The 7,643-nt window shown below is 47.7% G+C and overlaps 1 pseudogene; it reads left to right on the forward strand.

Moving 5' to 3' along the window:
- Positions 1-1,636: 1,636 nt before the first annotated feature.
- On the forward strand, positions 1,637-1,789 carry LOC135327092 (5.8S ribosomal RNA; annotated as a pseudogene).
- Positions 1,790-7,643: the final 5,854 nt, after the last annotated feature.

The raw sequence follows: 7,643 nt of genomic DNA on the forward strand, positions 1-7,643 counted from the left end.
CCTAAAGATGACAAAGAACTTTCAAACCGGAATGTTCTGTCCACCCCCTTTGCCTGAGATCCATTTACCACAATCGAATCTGGCTTAAAGAGCTTGTTGGTCTTCTCCCTCAAACACTGTTCTGCCAATACCACCCAGTCTGTCCCCCTTGCTTCCTTCACCAGCATTTTGCACAAGATGTTATGCCTTTTCATCCAGGCATTTCCCATTCAGCCGGACAGTGCCTGCAGCCTCTCGCAACTCCTTCCCTCCAAGCCCCTGGCCTTCTCTCCACCCGGATGTTCAGTTCTGTGGTGAATGCAGGCTGCTACTCCAGGAGCAAAGGCCAGACGTAGAGCCACCATAGTGTCGACCTCACCATTATATTGGGTTTCTTTGGCAGAATCGGTTGCATGGGCATTCACATGCCTTATGGCAATTCAGCGTTGGGTGCTGGCTTCCCAGATGCAAGGCCATAGGGGCTTTCCCCATCTTTTCTTGCGTGAATACCCCATCCCATATACCCAATAGACCATACGTAAGGCCCTTATGTAGTGGCCAACTATCAGTGTATATAAATAGGGGCCCTTCAACCCTTTCTCCTTCTAGCCACGGACGTGCTAGAGGAGAATGCGACCTCGAGGAGGCCGTGGTCCCCCAGCCAAGGAACAGCTGGGTGGTACCATCTGATCCCTAAGGCTGAGCTCTAGATAAACCTCCCACCCCAGTCTCTTAACCTCTTCAGGCAGCATGCCACACAAGATGTTATGTCTCTTTATCCAGACGTCCTGGACTATAGGGCAGTAGCCGATGATATGTGAGCAAGTCTCCCATTCTGCAGGACAATGCCTGCACCCCTTCAGTGCCGCTTCTCCCAGCTTGCGTGCCAAATACTCCCTGGTGGGATAGACATTGGCATGCAGCTGTATTGCTGTCAATTACTTCCTGTGAGGAATTCCCCGGTAACGTAGAAGCCAATAGTTATGGATGCTATTGTTTTCTTAAGAAGTTCTTAATACCGTGGCCTTGTGCTTTTAGACTGGCCCAATTCTCTAAGTCTCTTTTTCTCCACTTGCTAGGAATAGGATAGATGCTACGGGGAGCTGGAATTTCCCATTTGGACACCAACATGCCCCCTTCCAGTGCGGTGGGAATTGTAACGGGGAGTTCATCCCCTGTTGATGGAACCTTGTCTGCTTTACCTCCTGCGGCGATCCATACCCTCTCAAACTCCTTCTGGATCTGGCAGGTGGAAGTGGCTCGACATGTGCCGTGGGTGTGTCGTGGGGGAGGGGGGCCCGGCAGGCACCAAAACGGCAGTGGTCGGGGCAGTGCAAGGGAAAGGCAGTCAGCTGACGTCCCCACCCCCTGGACCCCGGACGGGAACAAGGGACCAGCGCACCACTGAGAGAGTGGTGGAGGAGAGCCCATACAGCAGCACTGGCGGTGGCGGTGGGCAGTGCCCTTCTCGTTCAGGTCTGCCCTTCTTTCCCCCTCCCACCCCGTTCTTGTATGGTCAGCAAGGCGAGCCCTCTTTCTCTCTACTGTCCCTTGCTCAGCAGCCAGTGTCGACATGAGGAGGGAGGCAGAGCAGAGGGGGCCCTCAGGGGCTGCAAATGCTGTCCACTCCTCCCTCGGTGGGGACCGAAACCGAGACAACTCTTAGCAGTGGATCACTCAGCTCGTGCATCAATGAAGAAAGCAGCTAGCTCCGAGAATTAATGTGAATTGCAGGACGCATTGATCATTGACACTTCGAACGCACTTGTGGCCCCGGGTTCCTCCCACGGCTATGCCTGTCTGAGCGCTGCTTGACGGTCAATCGTCACCCAAGCTGCGGTGTGGATGCAGCGGTGCCGCCCCTTGGCAGGCAGGGGAGGGCACAGTTCAGGTGTGCCCGGCCGTGCCTGTCCTCCCCCTCCGAGCCCGGCAGCTGCCGCTGCACTGCACGACATGTGCGGTGTGGCGCGGCTGTGGCGCCTCGCAGGCCCGTTGCCCTGGGGAGAGGGGGCTTTTGTTTCTTCAAATCCCAAAGAGGCATCATCTGGCTGAACCCCATGTAAGATTTCAGTTTGCTTCCAGCTTTCATTTAGATGGGGAGAAATTCTCCCACTTTGATCCACATATACACAGCAACTAGTATTTATTACTGTACCTACTCCTCCCTGAGATGCTAATAACATACCTAGAGCCATTCCGTTCTGGGTGGTTATTTTAGCAGTCTCTGAAACCTCCCCTTGTAAAGCTGTAATGGCATCAGAGGTTTTATTCCCTATTCTCTCAATAACTGCTGAAATAGTTACTATTGCTTTTTCAAGTTCACTCACTCCCAATTGTGGAAACAGACACCTTGCGAATGAATGAAACCTAGTAGGTTGATCCGTTAAAGGATTATTGATCCTCTTTTGTCTCCTCATGAATGTTCTTAGCCATGATCTTTGATATCTGTTATTCAGTTCTTTGTTACAGTAATGGTTGGGATTATTGCCCCTAGAGTACATGTCCCGGACCAATTAGGAGGCAGCACTTTTTGTGCCTTGCTCTCACACAACCAACACCATCCACTACCTTTCAGAACACGCCACCCATTTAGTTCCTTACTTGGCCACTTATAACCTATTTCAGGTATCCGAAAGCAATCTTCATAACTTCCTACCTTAATGGCTCCAGTACAGTTGATCGGCTGTTTTCCATAAAGTACAGGTTTCTCCCACTATTTATTTCTATTATTACATCTTCGGATACATTGATCATAATCTCCTGTCACACTCTGGACTTCCCATTCCTGTTCTGTTGTTTCATCATATTTTGGTTGATCACTATCATTTCTTATCTGTTTTATAAATTCCATAAAGGAAAAAAATAAGAGGCACTCCAATTAGCGGGAAGCCCTTGTTGGAATCTTCAGGGAAGTGGGCACACACCCAACAATCCCTCTGGTTAACTATCTTCATAGATTTCGTATTTACTTCCAAAGGAAGATTTTGACCCCCAAATCCTTCCTGATTCCCTTTAACTTTGGCTCAGGTAACCTAGAAAAAATAACCACCACATTTCTCCCCTGGTTGTTAAGAACATCATTTTTACGCAGATACCATAACAACAATATTAACCCTATTCCTAACAAACAGATTAAAGCAATTTTCCCCTGAATACAATCTAAATTTAAAACTGATTCACTTTTAATACAGCTCATATATCTTTATATATTTTTAACGTTAAAGGGTGAACTTGTTCAGCTTTCCACGTCTCTCAAGGTACTGCTTTCACTCGGGTGTGGTGGATCCAGGAATCAATTCCCTGCAGTTTCACAGCGGTATCTGTTGTTAGCAGTACCAGATACAGTCCTCTCCATTTTTCTATCAACAGCTCATCCTTCCAGGTTCGAAGATATACTTGATCTCCCGGCTGGAATGAATGTACAGCTGAATCTAAAAGTACAGGAGATCTTAACTGGATGTACCTATGGAGAGAAGTAAGAACCTTTGCCATAGACAAGAGAGAATCACTTAAAATTTAATGGCCCTTAATGTGCATCTGAGTTTCATTTCCAGTTAAATTTAACGTGTAAGGTTTACTATACAGAATCTCAAATGGACTAACTTTCTCCCTAACCCTTGGGGTTATTCTGATTCTTAATAATGCCAGAGGTAAAACATCAGTCCATTTCATCTGAGTCTCCTGACACAATTTCCCTCTCTGTCTCTTAGTTGTTTGATTCATTCTTTCCTTTTCCACTGGATTGTGGCTTCCAGGGGGTATGTAAATCCCATTTAATTGGTAGTATTTCTGAGATTTCCTGTACTATTTCTGCTATAAAATGAGGTCCCCTATCCAAAGAAAAGTCTTCTGGTCAATTTATTATGTCTTGGCAACACCACAACGCTGACTTGTTTGATGCTGAGGCAGAAGAGAATCCTGATTTGAATGGCGTGAAACCCTGATGCCAGCAGATTTGCCGTAGCGCATATAAGCACATTAAAGTGAGATATATCTTTTGAATACAGGTTAAAAATGACATTCTTAGCTGTTGCATTTTTAATAATAAAGCCTACAACAGGTAGTATCCATTGCAGACACTCAAGTCTGACATAAACAAGTCCTGTGCCACGATTTGCAAAAGGGGTGGTGGGGCGGTGGGGAGAGAAAGCTCCACCCGTGGAACCAGCAGCATCCCTTTGGTCATCTTCGCCCTGGGTGTCTTGGAAAAGTTCAGAGCCCAATGAAAGCAAATCCAAGTCCCAAAGTCTCTGCGTGATCGTGGTCTGGTGCGGTGTGTCCCGGGTGGTCGTGGGGAGACCATTTCAGGGGTCGCAGCAGCTCAGTCCTGTTTCCATCAAGAACAGATGGCTTGTTCGGGGTTATGTTTTCATAGCTTTCGTCCACAGTGGTGATATGAGATAGAGAGAGATCAGAAGGAAGTATAGAAAAGGTAGAAGTGCGCACAGGAGTTATGAACAATTTTTAACAATACCTACTTTTAACAATAATCATCTCTAAAACTAACCAATTTTTAACAATAACTTCTTTTAACAATAACATATCTAAAGAACAATATCTTAACATATCTACTTTTAACAATAACATCTCTAAAACTATCCAAACCAAAAGGTGTCCCAGGCCATGTTTGAGGGTTTGCCTATGGCGCTGGGGGATTAGTGGAGGAAGGTGATCGTCTACAATGACAATAGCAAGGCAAACAAAGGCATATTAAAAAAGCAGTTAGAACGATAGCTAAAAGACCAAGTGCTGCAACATGAACTAATACGGCCTTATACAACATGTTGTTTTCCATTCTCCTGGTGGTATAATCCACCGATGTATTCGTCGGCCAAGGTGTGACGGTGGAGTACCTCTTCTCTGTTACCCTCAGGGCTCCAGCGACGCAAAGATGGTGGTGGATTGCTGATTGCAGCCCTCGTGGTCAATGCTGATGACTGTTATTACTGTTTCTTTGCTATTCTAGCACTCTCCCTCATGAACAAGCTGTAAGCAGTGTCCCTGGTAAAAAGCAGATGCAACCAGCCTTGAGGCACCCAGCACATGGAGCTGAAGCATGCCATAAAAGGAAAGGTATCTGATTATGCTCTTTGATTGGTTAGGAGCATCTGGACCATGTGAGAGAGTACATAAAAGGCCTTGCTATGGGTGGGAGATGCAGAGTTGCTGCCATGTGCTCTTCTGTGCAGTGCTATAGAAATAAATCTTTTGTTCTGACCTAACCCAGAAGTATTGAGAATTTCTTCAACATGTTGCCTTTAACTCAGGCGGTCCTATGCTGAAACAGAAGGTACCTTCCCTGTCAACATCAAGCACAGTCCATCCAACCTGCTTCTGCCTCCACCCTCCCACAAGTTCTCTTCCCTCATGGGCTGCCCCACTCCATCCACTTGAGCACCTCTCCATGCCAGCCTGCTGCTTCTGAGCAGCTTCTTGCTGCAGAAGTAACCTCACAGCCTATGGCCCAGCCCTCACACCTTCACCACCACCTCACTCTTGGCTGCCTCTGCCCTCTCCTCTCTGCTCCACGCCCCTTCACTCCAACAGACAACACACCACATGCCCTGCCCTTCCTCTGCCTCCTAGGCCGCAACCCCCTTCCAGCTCGGCTTACAAGATGACGGTTAGGGGCTGCCAGGGAGCAGCTTTGGGCTGAGGCTTCAGGCATCGGTGGAGAGTCTGGGCTTTGCTTAGTGGGCTTATGGAAAGCTTTTGGGGGATGGTTCAGGTTTTTTGTCTTGTTAGGAAAAGCACACTAGTTCTTTTCCTTGGGGTGGGGGAGTGGTGAGAGGAACCTGAGTGCCTAAATGCCTGTCCCCTCATCCCAGGCCTGAGCACCTGTTACGATGAGTGGGAGCAGGGGATTGGGCCCATAGCCTGGTGGTGTTTGGAGATGAGATTTGGAATCCCTGAGACACGTTTCCTTCATTCTCTGTCTCCACTCTCTTCCATCCTGCAGGAAATGACTGCACTTCCTTCCCTTTCTGCAGGCCACATTCTTCTTCCAGACCCTGTTCAACAAGGACCACCTTGGTCAGTTCCTGCCATGGGAGGTGGTTTCCACTTTGGGGAGCAGTCCAGCAGGACCCCTGCCCTTCTGATACCCCCATCCTTGGGATCACATCTCACGGGGCACAGAGCGACAGAGCCCTGGGGCACCTTGTGGAGGGGCGAATGCTTATCCTCAATCTCATGGCCCTTTGCCATGGCACCAATGCACTCCCATGGCCTGGTGTGTGCAGATAACGCTGCGTGTCAATCCCTGCATACGTGGTTCTGGGAGGGGATGTTTGCCATCTCAGTATTTCCCCCAGAGCTCACCCTCTAATATGTTGTCACAGCCCTGGGCCCACCAAAAAGCTGTCACAGGTAGCTCAACTTCTGCCAGTGGGGACCTGGCAATTTCTATGCCTATTCCAAGGTATCTGGCAGTTTCCCTGAGGGAAGAACACAATCTATCTCATTGGTTTAGTCGAAGTCACATTAGGGGTCAGTCTCTTGCTGCCAGTGATCAGCCCTCAAGACTAGAAGTCTTCTCTGTCCTCGATCCAAAAGAATCAAAATCCAAAGAGGCAATTTCAGATCTTGGTCAGCCCGTCTCCAGCATCTAAAAGCGAATACAGAGGGCAGCTCCCCACATAACTGAGCGTAAGATCAAGATCTGCAAAACAGCTACAGTGCTTCTTTCTAAATTTGTGGTTGGTTTGTTTCAGTTTTCCAGTGAGGACAGGACAAATCTAAGCTCCATAAGGTAGCCCACAAAGTCCAAAATGAAAGCTCTACATTTCAGTGGACTGCTTGACTAAAAAGTTGTTTTTCTTGGCTTAAATCAGATTAGGAATTGATGCCCTTGGGCTGGAATGCTCTATTTGCAGAAATGGTTTTCCTTCAATACCTTGTACTTGCATTTCCTCTGGATTTAAATTTCCTCAGTAGGCAGTTAACATGGAGTAAGTTGCCCTAGTATCTACTAAAAACTCAGGGTAAGTGGCCATTAACTCTTATTAGGGTCCTAGCTCAGTCTCCTACCACTGATTCAGATGCTGCTAGTGCTTCAGGTTCCCCTTCCTTCTGTCACTGTTGGGGATCATACTGCTGAAATTCTGCCATTTCTTCCACACTTTTATTACCCTGCAGTTTCCAAATTGGAGGGTTTCCGAATCCTCCCCTCATCTGGGTCTGAACAGGACACTTTTTTTTCCAGTGCCCTGATTTCCTGCAATAGGCACAGCATTTGGGGTCCAGCTGTCCCCTACCCACCATTCCTGTTCCTCTAGTCCTCTTCCTCCTTGACCTCGTCCCCTCATATTTATTGCTCTTCCCCTCACCATTGGAGTTCCTCCCAGTGCTGCTGCCAGCATACTCACTTCCTCCTGCTTTCATCTTCCTTTCTCCTTCCTTTCTTTTTCTGACCTTCCATCATATACCTATGTTGCTAATGAGAGTACCTTTTGTAAATTCTCTCCCTGCCATCCTGGAGCCATACGTTGAGAAATATTTATGAATACCTGGAGCCGCTTGCTGGACAGATATGCTCACTGCCAGTCTTTCATTCAAACTTTCCACGGACATCCCTCCATAGCATAACAGGGCCTGCTGCAAGCGATTCCCAAAATTGCTCGGGTGTTCCTCAGACTTTTGTCTTACTTCCTGAACCCTTTCCC

Source organism: Dromaius novaehollandiae, unplaced genomic scaffold (genome assembly GCF_036370855.1).
Source record: "Dromaius novaehollandiae isolate bDroNov1 unplaced genomic scaffold, bDroNov1.hap1 HAP1_SCAFFOLD_45, whole genome shotgun sequence".
NCBI lineage: Eukaryota > Metazoa > Chordata > Aves > Casuariiformes > Dromaiidae > Dromaius > Dromaius novaehollandiae.